The sequence below is a fragment of the Erinaceus europaeus genome, chromosome 8 (genome assembly GCF_950295315.1).
Source record: "Erinaceus europaeus chromosome 8, mEriEur2.1, whole genome shotgun sequence".
NCBI classification, from domain to species: domain Eukaryota; kingdom Metazoa; phylum Chordata; class Mammalia; order Eulipotyphla; family Erinaceidae; genus Erinaceus; species Erinaceus europaeus.
Genome location: NC_080169.1, coordinates 100716031 through 100733283, shown reverse-complemented (window position 1 = coordinate 100733283; position 17253 = coordinate 100716031). Strand labels below are relative to the sequence as shown.

General features: G+C 40.8%; 1 protein-coding gene and 1 long non-coding RNA gene across 5 annotated transcripts in view; both read left to right on the top strand.

Annotated features, from left to right (window-relative positions):
- Positions 1 to 17253, top strand: part of UBE2H (ubiquitin conjugating enzyme E2 H) — a 132151-nt gene that overhangs the window by 15266 nt on the left and 99632 nt on the right. The window lies entirely within an intron of this gene.
- LOC132539929 (uncharacterized) overlaps positions 12378 to 17253 on the top strand; it is a 37174-nt gene continuing 32298 nt past the window's right edge. Inside the window, exon 1 of the long non-coding RNA XR_009551220.1 lies at positions 12378 to 13220. This is a non-coding gene — a long non-coding RNA (uncharacterized LOC132539929). The remainder of the gene's footprint in view (positions 13221 to 17253) is intronic.

The following is a 17253-nucleotide window of genomic DNA, read 5'->3' as shown; positions in this document are numbered from 1 at the left end:
GTGTTGGGGGTGGGTCCTCCATTTTGAAGATAGCTAGTAGGCATATTTTAGTTATATTCCAAAGGGCCAGTAGCTATACTAGTTTTTTTTTTTTTTTGCCTGAGCCTGAAATCTGATATGCAGGTAGATCCAAGTTATTGTCTGGGGAGGTGATGTCATGGCTGGAAAAGGGACAGAAAGCTGAATCAGGGAAGAAAGTAGCTCCTTAATATGGGAAAGGGGCATAAATATTGTTGACTGTAAACCCCGATTGATTTGATTTGGTCTGGGGCCCATATTCAGCTTAGGAGCCTATGTGACCTCTGCATCCCTGTCGATGAGCTCACATTCTGTGGTCATGAGTAGGAATATCCCAAGCTGCCCTAGTTTCAGGACCCATCTTCCTCAGGTGTAGCATAGAGCATGTTGTCCAGCCTCCCTTAGGAGGATGGAAAATTCTTCTACTGTTGTTGATCCACGTTGAGGGCAAGGTCCTATGGGGGGCCCACAAAGGGGTTTATTGTATTGTTCCTGATAGAGATGAGCAGTAACAATGGAGAGAGAGAGAGATTTATTTGAGGTTTAGGCCCCTCATGTCTGTTTGGGAATCTCAGGACTCCCCGAATAGGGCCCCAGCTGATGGGGTGGCCTGATAGTGACTAAAGAGTCATCGTTAAAGTATGCCAGTCTCTTGCCCTTATTCAGCTTTTGCAGTCCTTGCTTTGCTAAGGTTAACTTTGGAGTGAGTGAGAGAACTGTAATAGGAAGTAGGTGAGGAGGGTATCTGAGTCTAATTAGATACTATTTCATGAGGAATTTTATACTGACTCACTGCAGACTATTGTGTACTTTTGCTTTCAGGTATATATTTTGCCCTAGTTTATGCAGACATGTGAACATATGCTCTGTCTCATGGGACCTGGTCTATATCTAGGTTTTGGGACTTTGTTAGGAAGTGAACCTCCTGGAATGGAATTAGAGAATACTATGAAAGGAAAGGTCTCACCTGAGTAATGAAGCTGGAAGGGTTGTCATTCCACACCTGAAGTCTCTGGACACAGTCTGAAATGAAGCATGCTGAGGTAGTACTTGTTGTGTTGATTAGGTTGGGATCGGCAGTTGCAATATTTGGTATGAATTGAGAGAAGCATGCAGGAAAGTGCGCCCCACCCTAGAGGTTCCAGGACGGGGGGAAGCATAGGCTCTATAGTGGAAATGTGAGGTTCCTGCTGTCTTAGGGTTCAAGAAGACAATAGATAGTTATTGTTATAATCACACTATTTGGTAATTGGGTTAACTTTGAAATATCCCTTTGTTAGGATTTGCTGTATCATACCCAACATCACCATAATTTATTTGACATTATTTGTATATAGCTGTGCCATTGGTTGCTTTTGTTCTCCCTGGTCTAGGCTTTTGAGAGAGTCAACATATCAAAGATTCAGCTTATGCTTTAAAAAAACTCTGTGCTTTAAAAAGTTTGAGACATACAATCAATTTTCCCCCTCTCATTAAGTAGTGATTTATATGACTATAAATTAATAGGAGTATACAAAAACACCATTCCCACCATCAAAAAACTGTGTTCCATCCCACTCACCTGGTAGAATATTTTATTTATATATTTATTATTGGAAAAAGAGAAATTGAGATGGAATGGGGAGATGGAGAGAGTCAGAGAGACACCCGCAGCCCTGTTTCACCACTTCCCCCCTGCAGGTGGGGACCAAAGGCTTGAACCTGGATCCTTACATACTATAAAGTGTGTGCTTAACCAGGTGCGCTACCTACTGACTGGCCCCTAGCATTTTTTTTTTTCCCCCAAATTGACTGGGAGTGGAATCCTTTTTGTTCAACTTCCTGGCCATTTATTTATTTATTTTAACCAGAGCATTGCTCACCTCTGGCTTACGGTGGTGCTGGGGATTCAGCCTGGAAACTTCTGAAGAACTGTTTTTTTTTTTTTTTTTGAATTTTTTTTTATTTCTTTATTGGGGAATTAATGTTTTACATTCAACAGTAAATACAATAGTTTGTACATGCATAACATTCCCCAGTTTCCCATATAACAATACAATCCCCACTAGGTCCTCTGTCATCCTTCTTGGACCTGTATTCTCCCCACCCACCCCATTTTTTTTGAATTTTATTAGTGATTTAATAATGATTGATAAGATTGTGGATTGAGAGGGGTACAATTCCATACAGTTCCCACCACCAGGGTTTCAGATACCCTCCCCTCCATTGGAAGGGTCCTTAGTTTTTATTCTGGGAGTATGGACCAAAGATTGTTATAGGGTGCAGAAGGTGGAAGTTCTGGCTTTGGTAATTGCTTCTCCCATGGAAATGGTTGTTGACAGTCAATCTATACTGCCAGCCTGTTTCTCTCTTTCCCAACTGGGGTAGGGTTCTGGGGAGGTGGAGCTCCAGGACACACTGGTGAGGTCCTCTGCCCAGTAAAGTCAGGAAGGCGTCATGGTAGCATCTGCAACTTGGTAGCTGAAAAGCATTAAGATATAAAGCAAAAAAAAAAGATGTAAAGCAGAACAAATAGTTTAGTAATCAGGAACCTGGATGTTGGACGGTGGCACACCGGTTAAGCACACATAGTACTAAGTGCAAGGACCCACTCTAGGATCCCGATTCGAGGCCACCCCCCCCCCCACCTGCAGGGTTGGGGGTCACTTCACAAGCAGTGAAACAGGTCTGTAGGTGTCTCTGTCTCTCTCCCTCTCCTCTCTCAATTTGTCTTAGCCAAAAATCAAAAAAAGAAAAGAAAAGAAACGAAAGCCACAGGAGCAGTGCAGGCACTGAGCCCCAGTGATAACCCTGGAGGCAAAAAATAAAATAAAATAAAATGTGGTAGTTGAGGGTAATATAAATAGAAAATTAGACATAGCATGTGCTTGGTTCATTTTACTTCAGAAGCAGTTGGGTTTCTGCTCAACTGAGTGAAAATAAGTTCTTTTATCCAAATGGTGCCCATGCAACTTTTGTTATGAGGCTATTGATTTACAGTTAGTTGATTTTTGTATCACCTAGACAAGGTTTTGAAAAGTTGATGAATTAAAAATAGGAGTGTCTCCAATGTAGTGTTTATCCATTGAAGGTTGATTCAGTTAAAGTCCTGACTGTAGGTGAGCACAGGCCCAATACAGGTGAATATACTGATTAATCTCCTAGGCTTCTGAATGCTTATTCTCCTTTCATAATCAATTTATCTCAGTTTGTAAATAAGTGTCTTTGGCAACAGAGCTTGAAATAGCATAACTTTTTGTTTTACTCCAAAGAAAAGAAATGGGATATATTAACAAGTGGTCACTTTCATATAACTTTTAAGCTCTCAGTTGTGAACTGGTGTTGAGATGCAAACTCAGGTGCCTACTGTGAGATCATTCCTTGCGGTGCCCTGCTTGGACATTGTAGATTTTTGCCTCCAGTTATGTTTGCATTCACTTGGACAACACTGGAGAAAAATACATTTTCAACCTTTGTATTTTCTTTTTCTTTTTTTTAAATTTATTTCTTTATTGGGGAATTAATGTTTTACATTCAACAGTAAATACAATAGTTTGTTTTTTTTTAAAATAATTTATTTCTTTATTGGGGAATTAATGCTTTACATTCAACAGTAAATACAATAGTTTGTACATGCATAACATTCCCCAGTTTCCCATTTAACAATACAACCCCCACTATGTCATTTATCATCCTTCATGGACCTGTATTCTCCCCACCCACCCACCCCAGTCTTTTACTTTGGTGCAATACGCCAATTCCATTTCAGGTTCTACTTGTGTTTTCTTTTCTGATCTTGTTTTTCAACTTCTGCCTTAGAGTGAGATCAGCAACCTTTGTATTTTCTGACAAGAGGATTGCTTGCTTTAATTTTATGACTGATCTTAGTCTTGCTTTAAAGTGTATTTCAGTAAATAGACCAAACAGTATAAACATAACACTTTTTTTTGTTAACACAATCACTAGGTTAATTGAGGAATGAAGTGCTACATGTAGCAGCAGACTTTGACATTAACATCTGTTATCATTACCAGCTGCTTCATTCAGTTCACCCCTAGCCACTGTCTTGATAATGGATCAGTAAGAAACCTGGTTTTTGCTCACTCATTCATATCTTCAGAGACCAAAGGGGGGCAAAAATAGCAAATCGCTTTTAAATCATTTGTTTTTATGACAGGAGAGAGGAAATAGGCCTTTGAATCTGCCCTTCGACCTAATTACCTGGATTCCTGCCCATTTCTTTTCCTGGTAAAGAAAGACAGCTCTTAAATGCTGTCTTTGATTATCAGGCGAAATATATTTGAATATACCTGTAGTGCCTCATTCAAGCTTTTGTAAACACATACTTTCATTTTTTTTCATTTCCACAGGTTCTTAGAATTGCTAGGTACCACATTCTGTCTTTGAGTAATTGGTGACTTTTTCCTTTGAGATTTAGTGAAGAGTTTTACAGTGTGTAAATGTTCTCATGATATATCAGAGAAGTCTATGGGTGGATCATAAAAGACTGTGATTTTTCATTTTTGCAGGCTTTTCAATCTCCATGGTCTGTTACTGTATCTGGTTTATACTTTGACTAAATTTCTAGAACTTGAACAAGGTAGTTAAATTCACTGGCAGGAAAGTACACAAATAACATCTTTGGTGAGAAAGTATTATGAGATCCATTACAGCACCTTATATTCAGGTGTAATGCAGAGTAGAAGGGGGTGGCCTAGGTAGTAGCACAGTGGATAAAGCAGTGGAGTCTCAAGATGAGGTCCTGAATTCATTTTCTGGCATCACAAGTGCCAGAGTGGTGCTCTGTTTCTCTCCCTCACCCCCTTACTAATACAATGCATCTTTTAAAAGTGTGTTAAGTAGTAGTAGGCTAGGTAGGGCTTAGTGGTAAAGCTACATATAGTTTATATGTGAGGCCCTGGGTTCTATCTCCAGCTCCTGGAACAAAAAGCAAAAACCACAAATAGTGAAGCCAGCTTCTTCATAGGAGTTGAAACTCCAGAGTCTACTGACCTATTTCACTTTGTGCAGTGTGTCGGTTTTCATCAGACTCAAACACATGTTGAAAATGTGGCCTCTGAATGTAGAAATATAGTCTGTGCCTTATGCTTGTCTTCACTCTTAAACAACGCCTGACACGATGGAATGCGACACCCGTATTTTGTGTTTACATTGGAGCTCCTGGTCGCTCTTGGCCTCTGAAGAACTCGATTTTTTCTAAATTAGAATTTTTATAATCTGGTTAGTCTTTCTGAGCTTCAGGAGCTACTACCTGACTGTTTTCTTTTTTTGTTATCACTGGGACATCACTGCTTTTCAGTTAGGGGTGGGGGGAGAGGGACCACAGCACTTAGGCTTCCTCGATTGTAGTGTGGGCTGGGTTTGAACATGGGTTGTGCACATAGCAAAGCAGATGCACTGTGCAGTATTTTCTTGAAGTCCTCCAAGTAGGAAGTCTCTGATAACCACCACTGTCTTGTGCTCTTCAGGCAAGGTAAATGGGAATTCTTCCCAGGTCCCATGGGAGCTTATTCCCAGGGTCAAATTTCAGCCCCATCTCATCTTTGCATCAACCAGTGCAGTGACTAGTGAAATACTCTTTCTGTTTGTGCTTATTTCGCATTGGTGGTGGTGGTGGTGCGTGGTGATCTGATAACATACTCAAGCCTTTGAACTAGAGTATTTTAATTAACCAGAGGTACATGTCTTATCTCTCATTGCTTTCTGGAAAATAAGAGTAGGGGGTCGGACAGTAGTGCAGCGGGTTAAGCACATGTGGCGTGAAGCACAAGGACTGACTTGAAGGTCCTGGTTTGAGCCCCTGGCTCCCCACCTGCAGGAGAGTCGCTTCACAGGTGGTGAAGCAGGTGTGTCTTTCTCTCCCCCTCTCTGTCTTCCCCTTCTCTCTCCATTTCTCTGTTTTATCCAACAATGACATCAATAATAAGAATAATAATTACAACAACAATAAAAAGCAAGGGCAACAAAAGAGAAAATAAATAAGTATTAAAAAGAGAAGAGATCTCTTTGGTCACATGCACAGTTTCAGCCTATTACTCTAGGGCTGACTTTTTCATTCATTTTATTTCAGGCAGGGAGAGGGGGAGATACCATAGTGTCACTCCATCTTCTATGCAGTTTTTTTTGGTGCTGTAGTGCTCCCAAATGGGGCCAAGTCTCCCATCCAGGACCTCACAGTGGTAAAGGCACATACTCCACTGGGTGAGCTATCTCTCAACCTCTAGAAACTCTGCTTTTTATAAAGGAAAAGATTAATGAATGACTTTTGTGCTTTCACGCGCTAGGTAAAATGGAATGATTTTAGCCTGTCACTTCTGGTTGTTTCATTTCCTACATGTCATTCTTAATGTGTTTTGTCAGTTCTGATGTCCTGGTGACAATTTTTATTATTTAAAATTAAGTTTTAGTAATCTGATACTTGTGTAGATTTTAGTGCATCGTTCTACTTGGAGAACACCCAGAATGCAGATAACAGTACCCCTAAGCAATGGGTTCTTTCTGAATATAAAAAGTTTGAGTTGGGCTAGGGAGACAGTGTAATGTCATGCGTGAGGCTCTGGGATCTCAGATTCAATAACAGAGCTGTGTAGTGCTCTGGTGTAAAACAAACAAGCAAACAAAACCTGAGTTAAAATTAACTGTGTTCTTTGTGAGCAGTAAGGAGTGTGCATCACCATGACTTTAACAGCTTAGAAAATACACTTGACAGAGGACCTAGTAGGGGTTGAATTGTTATGTGGAAAACTGAGAAATGTTATATATGTACAAACTATTGTTTTTACTGTCATATATAAAACATTAATCCCCCAATAAAGAAATTAAAAAAAATACACTTGATTGTACGGCTTCAGGTCAGAAAAGTAATTTCTGGGAACTTTTTTTTAAAAAAATTATTGATAGAAAAAAAAATCCTAGGTATAAAATGAGTAGTCTGCTTTTGACTTGTGACTTACATTTAATAGTCACATTTTTATGGTAATTAGATTAGACCATTCCAACAATCTTCGTTAAGCCTATTTAAGAGTCATAAAGAAAAAAATTAAAAAAAAAAACTTAGTTGGTTTTAGTGTGCATGTGTTAAGATAAGATCTCTTACACAGTAGACGATATGGTGTTGTAGAGAGGGGGAGTATGTGTGTGCACATGCTTTTAAAAATTTATTAATGAGAGCATGAGAAGCCAGAGCATTACAATGTTGGGGATTGAACCTGGAACCTAACATATATTAAATTGTGCACTTTACCACTGAACTAAGTCCCCAGCTGCATGCATTTTGTATTCTCAAGATGTCTGAATTATAATTATGCAAAGTAAAAAAAAAATGCCCAGTAAGAGTTTCTGATTTATGGAAGCTTTTATCAGGGTCCAATGGCAGCATACTATTCCTTCTGAGTTTTCATGTATTTAATAATGTAAATTATATTTTGTTTTTTTAAAAGGTAGACTAGAGAATTGGGAATATGAGTGTAAAGAATATACTTAGGGCCATGAAATAATTCATCAGAGTTTAGCCCGTGAGTGTTTATTTAAACCTAATTTTTAATTTTATTTATTTTTTATTACCTGTATTTATTGGATAGAGACAGCCAGTAATGGAGTGGGGGAGGAAGAGAGGGAGGGAGAGAGAAAGAGAGGCACTTGTAGCACTGCTTCACCACTTGCAGGTGGGAACCAGGGACTCGGACCTGGGTCCTTGTGCATTGTAAAGTGCTGCACTCAACCAAGTGTGCTAACATTCAACCCCCAGTATTTAAACTTTGTCTTTATTAGAGAAAATTTTGGCTCTTTTTTTTTACTGTGAGACAGATAAAACAGGCCAAGCTGTGTGTTTCTTCTTAAATATTCTTTTTTCTTGTTCTTATGTGATGCTGGGGGTCTCATGCACACAAGGCATATATTCTGCCACTGAGCCACCGTCCCTGCCCCTTGCCAACATTATTATTATTACTATTATTGTTATTATTATTGCAGTGGTGGGTTTATGAGCTCACTGCCTCCAGGCTGCTTTCATTCAGACTGTGAGACACAGACATCACAGCTCTGGAGATTCCCCCACTCCCATGTAGTGTCCTGGGTGAAGATTTCTTTTCTGATCCACCAACAATCATTTATTTATTTTCCCTTTTGTTGACCTTTTGTTTTTTATTGTTGTTGTTATTGATGTGATTGTTGTTAGATAGGACAGAGAGGAGGGGAAGACAGAGAAGAAGACGGAAAAACAGACACCTGCAGACCTGCTTCACCACTTGTGAAGTGACTCCCCTGCAGGTGGGGAGCCGGGGGCTTGAACTGGGATCCTTAGCTTTGCGCCATGTGCGCTTTACCCACCGTGCTACCGCCCGACTCCCCAAACAATCATTTTTAATTGATATTTCAAAAATCTGTCTAGATCAGTTGTGCTTCATGTGTTTCGGTAATTTTAATATTTGTCTCCAAACTTATGTTTGTATGAGAAGTTTAGGGGCCTACTTTTTTAAATGGGGTGGCTTATTTATTTTTTTTTTGAGAAGTCATTTTAAGAAACATTACGGGAGTCGGGCTGTAGCGCAGCGGGTTAAGCACAGGTGGCGCAAAGCACAAGGACCGGCATAAGGATCCCGGTTCGAACCCCGGCTCCCCACCTGCAGGGGAGTCGCTTCACAGGCGGTGAAGCAGGTCTGCAGGTGTCTATCTTTCTCTCCCCCTCTCTGTCTTCCCCTCCTCTCTCCATTTCTCTCTGTCCTATCCAACAATGACTACAACAATAAAACAACAAGGGCAACAAAAGGGAATAAATAAATAAAATAAATATTTTAAAAAATAGTTTAAAAAAAAAAGAAACATTTCAAAATGATAGTTTCGGGATGCTACATGTGCAGTTGAAAAAGATTTAAGGCTAAGTTTCTACATTAAGAAAAAAAAACCCAACGACCAAAGGGTTGGAGAGATGAAACCAGGCACGACACCCAGTTTCCATATATTCAGACCGACTTTGAGTCCAGGCACCACACAGCACTGCCCCGGTGGCACATGGGGAACTGGTTCTGTGGTGTCTTTGTCTCTGTCTCTTATCTGAATGATGGGCCCTGGACGGGAAGCCTGGGCTTCGCAAATAAATACCGAAAGACCAAAATTGTAACTTGGGGTAAGACTTGGGATGCCGGTAGCCTTTCTTATAGTGCATTGTTGCCTCAGTGTTTGATTACTTACAAGTTATTTTACCAGAACTGTTTAGCTCTGGCTTAAGGTGGTGCTGGGGATTGAACCTGGCACCTCAGAACCTCAGGTATGAAAGGTTTTTTTGCATTATGCTTCTCTCCAGATCAACAGTACTTAAATTTTTTTTTTTTTTAACCTCCAAGGTTATTTCTGGGGCTCAATGCCTGTACTACGAATCCAGTGCTTCTGTGGACATTTTTTAAATTTTAATTTTTTTTTGGATAGGACAGAAATTGAGAGGGAAGGGGAAGAGAGGGAGTGAGAAAGATAGACACTTGCAAACCTGTGACCCCCTCCTACAGGTGGGGAGCTGGGGACTTGAACTGGGATACTCGAGCAGGTCCTTATGCTTCGTACTATGTGCGTTTAACTTGGTGTGCTCCACCACCTGCCCCTCACCCCACAGTATTTAAAAAAAAAAAATTATTAGAAAGGTAAGAGGAGAAACAACCAGATATTTATCACTCTGGTATGTGTGCTGCTGGTGTTGAACTCAGGACCTCATGCTTTATCCAGTGTGCCACCTCCCAGAACTTGACACAGTACTTTTCTAGATAAACTTCTAATTTCAGATTTATAGAAAAGTTACAGAAAGGTCATAGAAAATTCACTCATTTATAGTTTTACCCCGTTACCTTATGTTACAATGGCTAAATTATTATTATTATTATTATTTTTATTACTGGATAAGAGACAAAAATTGAGAGGGGTGGGGGCATTAGAAAGGGAAAGAGACAGATACCTGCAGCCCTGCTTTACCACTTGTGAAGCTTTCCCCTATAGATAGGGACCAGGGGCTTGAGCTTGGGTCCTGTGCGTGGCACCATGTATACTTAAGCTGGTGTGCCACAACCTGGCCCCTATTTTTTTTTTTTGCCCACTGTGGTTCTTATTGGGGTTTGGTCTATACAATTCCATCACTCCCAGTGAGCCGTTCCCCCCCCCCACACACACACACACCCCCTACTTTGTCTTTCAGGGTCAGAGAGAAATAGGGAGAAATGGAAAGAGAGAGAGAGAGAAGGAAAGACACTTGCAGCACTGCTCCACCGTTTGTGAAGCTTTCCCTCTGTAGTTGGGGGCCTGGAATTTGAAACCAGGTTCTTGGCCATGGTAACGGGTGTTCTTTACTGGATGTGTTACCACCCAGCCCCAATGGGTCAGTTTTTTTAAAAAAATATTTTTATTATCTTTATTTATTTATTGGGTAGACAGCCAGAAATGTAGAGATAGACACCTGTAGGCCTGCTTCACTTGTAAAGTGACTGTCCTGCAGGTGGGGAGCCAGGGGCTCGAACTGGGATCCTTGCGCTTTGTGCCACCTGCGCTTAATCCCTGCTGATTTTAGTTCTAATGACTTGTACAGCTTCAGATTTGATTTTGAACAAAGTATGAATTTGTACTGCCTTCCTGGCAGCAAAAGGGAGTGGGCTATATGGGGAGGTGGTCTTGGAGTACACAGATTTGATGGCATTTGTTTATTTAGCAGTATTTTCTTTAATACCAGAGCACTGCTCTGCTTTGGTTTATGGTGGCACTGTGGATTGAATCTGGGACCTCAGAGCCTCAGGCATGAAAGTCCTTTGCATAACCATTTATCTCTCCCCAGCCATTGATTCAGCAATTTGCACAGCAAATATAGCTTTGTACATTTGATGTTTTTTTATTTATTAAATGGAGATATTGACAAAACCATCGGATAAGAGGGGTACAATTCACAGTTCTTACCACCAGAACTTCCTATCCCCCACCCCAAAGCTTTCCTATTCTTTATCCCTCTGGGAGTATGGACCTAGGATCATTATGGGATGCAGAAGGTAGACGGTCTGGCTTCTGTAATTGCTTCCCTGATGAACATTTGACTTTTTTAGATCTATAGTATCATTGAATGTGGAAATGTTAAGTAGCTTAGCAATGTGAAAATAAAGACAGAAAGGATGAGCTGCAGAGGTTTTAGTTAATAAAATTGTGACTCAAATAGTGCTATAAAGAATTTTAGACCAGAAGGGGAACTTGGAGGGAAAAGGCACAGGGTAGTGATAAAATGCTGTTTGATTCTGTATATTTTATTTTATTTTTAAAAAATATTTATTTTCCCTTTTGTTGCCCTTGTTGTATTTCATTGTTGTTGTAGTTGTTATTGATGTCATCGTTGTTAGATAGGACAGAGAGAAATGGAGAGAGGAGAGGAAGACGGGAGAGATAGACACCTGCAGACCTGCTTCACCGCCTGTGAAATGACTTTCCTGCAGGTGGGGAGCCGGGGTTCGAACTCTGATCCTTAAGCCGGCCCTTGCGCTTTGTGCCACATGCGCTTAACCCACTGCACTACTGCTTGAGTCCCTATTTTATTATTATTTTTTTACCAGAGCACTGTTCAACTCTGGCTTATGGTGGTGCAGGGGATTGAACCTGGGACTTTGGAGCCTCAGGCACAAGTGTCTCTGCATAACCATTATGCTATCTACCCATATATATCCCCCCCCTTTTTAAAAGATTTTATTTATGGGAAAGACAGGAGGAGAGAGAGAGAGAACCAGATATCACTCTGGTACATGTGCTGCGGAGAATCGAACTCAAGACCTCACACTTGAGAGTCCAGTGCTTTATTCATTGAGCCACCTCCTGGACCATGATTCTGTATATTTCCTTCCTTCCTTCCTTCCTTCCTTCCTTCCTTCCTTCCTTCCTTCCTTCCTTCCTTCCTTTTTACATTTATTTTATTTTCCCTTTTGTTGCCCTTGTTTATTATTATTATTATTATTATTGTAGTTATTATTACTATTGTCATTCATGTGATCATTGTTAGATAGGACAGAGAGAAATGGAGAGAGGAGGGGAAGAGAAAGACAGACACCTGCAGACCTGCTTCACCGCCTGTGAAATGACTTCCCTGCAGGTGGGGAGCCCGGGGCTCGAACTGGGATCCTTACACAGGTCCTTGCACTTTGCACCACCTGCGCAGGTCCTTGCACTTTGCACCACCTGCGCTTAACCCACTGCACTACCACCCAACTCCCACTGTATATTTTCTTATAAGTATCTAGTTACATAAATTAACTCAGAAAAATTCTTTAAAAATTTTATTTCATTTTCCCTTTTGTTGCCCTTGTTGTTTAGCATTGTTGTGGTTATTGATGTTGTTGGATAGGACAGAGAGAAATAGAAGACGGGAAGACAGAGGGCGAGAGAAAGACAGACACCTGCAGATCTGATTCACCACCTGTCAAGCGACTCCCCTGCAGGTGGGGAGCGGGGCGCTCAACCGGGATCCTTACGCTGGTCCTTGTGCTTTGTGTCACGTGCGCTTAACCCGCTGCCCCACCGCCTGACTCCCAAGAGAAAAATTCTTAACTCCTAATTCTAGCAGAGGTGCACTGTTTTGGCCCACAAAAACTAAAAAAACAAAACAAAACAAAAAACCTCAAAGGAGTTTATTCTTCACCAATATTTGCTTATTATGAAAGAGCAGAGCACTACTCAGCTCTGGCATAGGGTGGTGCTGGGGATTGAACCTATGACCTGTAACTTTAGGCATGCAAGTTGTCAGCTCTCACAGGCACACCTAACTCCCTGGTCCTAACAATTACACATTGTTTTCTAGAACAGAGTATATTTATAGTTGAGGCTGTTGGCTAAATAGCTTCTGGAGAAGTAACAGTGAGATGTTAAAATTTGGCCAGACCCTGCGGGTTCCTTAAAGAATGAGGTGGAAATTGAATGTTAATGATAAATATCTTGCTGGTTACCAGTACAACAGTAATAAAGTTATTAATTTGAGACTGACAGAGACCATTCAGGATCAGTGTATCAATTCATGGGACCACGTGAGTTTCTTAAATGTAAGTCAGAAATGTTTGTCATCAGTTCTTCATTGGTTTAGTGACTGGGGTGGAGGGAGAAGTGATTATAGACCTTTGACTTAAATATTGCCATCACCTACACACCCTGCAAGTGCCAGGAGCTAATTTTGTGACAGGATTGGCCAACTAGAGTCTGGGCAGGTATGCATATCAGATGTCAGGCTCAGGAAAAAAATGTTTTTTTGAAAAAGATTTTATTTACTTATTTTTTATTTTTCCCATTTTGTTGCCCTTATTTTTTTTATTGTTGTAGCTATTATTGTTGTTGTTATTGATGTTATCATTGTTGGATATGCAGGTGGATCTAAGTTATTGTCTGGGGGAGATGTCATGACTGGAAAAAGGACAAGAAAGCTAGATCAGGGAAGAGAGTAGCTCCCTAATATGGGAAAGGGGTATAAATATTGTTGACTGTAAACCCCATCGATTTGATCTGATCCAGGGCCCATATTCAGCTTAGGAGCCTATGTGACCTCTGCATCCCTATAGATCTGAGCTCACATTCTGTGGTCAAGAGTAGGAATGTTCCAAGCCGCCCCAATTTCAGGACCCATCTTCCTCAGGTGGAACATAGAATATGTTGTCCAGCCTCCCTTTGTAGGATGGAGCATTCTCTACCAATGTTGATCCACGTTGAGGAGAAGGTCTTATGGGGGTCCACAAAGGGGCCTATTTTGTTGTTCCTGATAGAGATGACCGGTAACAATGGAGAGAGGGATTTATTTGAGATTTAAGCCCACCATGTCTGATGGGGTGGCCTGATAGTGACTAAAGAGTCATCGTTAAAGTCTGCCAGTCTCTTGCCCTTATTCAGCTTTTGCAGTCCTTGCTTAGGTTAGCTTTGGAGTGAGTGAGGGAAGTATAATAGGAAGTAGGTGAGGGGGGTATCTAAGTCTTAAGTAGACACTATTCATTATGAACTTTATGGTGTCTTTGGGTCTTTCTACTTGCTGCATATACTGACTCACTGCAGACTGTTGTGCACTTTTGCTTTCAGATATATATTTTGCCCTAATCTATGGATACGTGAACATATGCCTTATCTCACGGGACCTAGTCTATATCTAGGTTTTGGGACTTTGTTAGGAAGTGAACCACCTGAAATGGAATTAGAGAAGGAATTATGAAAGGAAAGGTCTCACCCGAGTAATGAAGCTGAAGGGTTGACATTCCATTCCTGACGTCTCTGGACACAGTCTGAAGTGAAGAGGTGGTACTCGTTGCGTTGATTAGGTTGGTATCAGCAGATGTAATATCATTTGGTATGAACATTTGGTATGAGAGAAGCATGCAGGAAAGTGAGCCCCACTCTGGAGATTCCAGGACTGGTGGAAATATAGGCTCTGTAGAGGAAGTGGGAGGTTCCTGCTGTCTTAGGGATTAAGAAGGCTATTGATAGATAGCCAATAACTATTAATAGATAGTTGTTGCTGTAATCGTTATTTGGCAATTGGGTTAACTTTGCAAATCCCATTGTTAGGATTTGCTATATCATACACAACATCACCATATGTAAAAGGCTATCATGCCTGAGTGTCTCCTCTCCCAGCTTATTGCTGGGGCTCTGTGCCTGCACTACGAATCCACTGCTCCTGGAGACTATTTTTTTAAAATAATTTTTAAATATTTATTTATTCCCTTTTGTTGTCTTTGTTGTTTTATTGTTGTGGTTATTGTTGTGGTTATTGTTGTTGTTATTGATGTCATTGTTGGATAGGACAGAGAGAAACGGAGAGAGGAGGGGAAGACGGGGATAGAAAGATAGACACCTGCAGACCTGCTTCACTGCTTGTGAAGTGACTCCCCTGAAGGTGGGAGCCAGGGGCTTGAAACGGGATCCTTATGCTGGTCCTTGCACTTTGCGCCACCTGCACTTAACCCGCTGCACTACTTCCCGACTCCCTTTTTATATATATATATATATATATATATATATATATATATATATATATATATATATATATATGTATTTTTTTCTCCTCCAGGGTTATTGCTGGGCTCGGTGCCTGCACCATGAATCCACCGCTCCTGGAGGCCATTTTTTCCCCCTTTTTGTTGCTCTAGTTGTTGCAGTCTCCTTGCGGTTATTATTGCCATTGTTGACGTTGCTTTGTTGTTGGATAGAACAGAGAGAAATGGAGAGAGGAGGGGAAGACAGAGGGGGGAGAGAAAGATAGACACCTGCAGACCTGCTTCACCGCCTGTGAAGCGACTCCCCTGCAGGTGGGGAGCCGGGGGCTGGAACTGGGATCCTTACGCCGGTCCCTGCGCTTTGCGCCACGTGCGCTCAACCCACTGCGCCACCGCCCGACCCCCCCTTTTTAATATTTTTAAGATCAAAGAAAAATGTTAAGATTGTGGATAAAGGAAACAACTCAGATGTCTATTAATTTCACTTGTAACAAACACCTTAGACTCATTGAAATCATATGACTTAACAGTATTCTGTTTCATAATATGTAAAGTTGCTCAAGTCTCTCTTTGCAAAGTTAGTGCATCTGAAAGGTTACTTGTAGCACATTAAGATTTGATACTATCATTGTTTTGAACTTCTCAGGACTTCTTTGGGAACCTTTCTTTATTTTGTACTTACTTTTGCCTTTCATCCAAGGAAAGAGATTTTAAGAAATGCTTAAAGAGCTCATGCCTTCTGTAAAAATTGTGACCAGCTTCTAGTTATTCAGAATCATGGAGAAAATATTTTATAATAGCCAAGTATTTACTTAATTTTACTTTGGAGACACAAAGCTCAAGGTTTAGTCTTTTTTTTTTTCTTTTCCTTTCAAAATTACAGGTACAATTCCACACCATTCCCACTCCCAGAGTTCTGTATCCCCATTCCCTCCGTTGGAAACTGCAATGATTCTCCCAGGGTCATGGATATGGGTTAATTTAGTGATGTTTTTAACTGCATATACACACCAAGTAGCTTTCTTTCTTTCTGTTTCTTTCTTTCTCTCTCTCTCTCTTTTTTTTTTTTTCCCTTCATGATCACATGCACTGTTAAGGAAGAACAGATTTTACTCATCAGGTTCTGAGTAACTTCTCCATTTTAGCCTTCAGAACAGAGAGTTGGCAAAGACTATGAGGCCAAAGCTTGTTTCATAGTTATTTTAACTCATGTGCTTGTCTATTTTAGTAGTATTGATACTTCAAAAACCACAGTGGATAAAGCTTTAGCTTCCAAAACTTTGTTCACAGCACCACCACATACCTGCAGTTTTAAAGAAGGTGGTTCTTAGACCACCTTAGATCAGTGGCATAGAGTCAATGCATTTTTTCTATATTTATTTTTTTCCCTTTTGTTGCCCTTTTTTTTTATTGTTGTAGTTATTGTTTTTATTGATGTCCTTGTTAGATATGACAGAGAGAAATGGAGAGAGGAGGGGAAGACAGAGGGCGAGTGAAAGATAGACACCTGCAGACTTGCTTCACCACCTGTGAAGCGACTCCCCTGCAGGTGGGGAGCTGGGGGCTCAAACCGGGATCCTTACACTGGTCCTTAAGCTTTGCACCATATGCGCTTAACCCATTGCACTACTGCCGGACTCCCGAGTCAATGCATTTTGACCCTTGACTATGTGTCTCTTTAATAATCCATCTGATGCCATGGGAAGCACCTTTCCTGCATACTGAAGTATCGTGGCTGCTTCTAGAACCTTGGACTCTCTCTCAAATCCATCCCTGGCAGCACATGTACCAGAGTGATGTCTCATTGTCTCATTCTCTCTCTCCCTCCCTCGTCCTGTCTTTCTTATAAATAAAATACTTTAAAAAGAAACGGACAAAAGAGATAGATAAAAATGAGGAACCAGCATTTAAAGAAAAAAAAGTACCTACCTGATGTTGAGCTGAGCTGTTTTTTTTCAAGAGAGGCCATTTGTGCTCGAGTCTGACTGCCTACAGAACTGTGGTTATTAAGCCTTCACTTTTTGGCAGTTCTTTCTTTTCTTTCCTTCCTAGCTTTCTCTCTCTCTCTCCCTCTCTCCTTTCTTTTCTCTCTTTATTGCTGGGATTAATGGTTTACAGTCAACAGTAAAATATAGTAGTTGGTACATATGAGCAGACAGTTTCTGCCAACAAAGTGAGCTCATCACTTGAAGGGGTGTTGATGGAATATATGGCAAATGACAGAAGATGAACGCTAAGCAAACAGAATTATGGAAAATTCCTG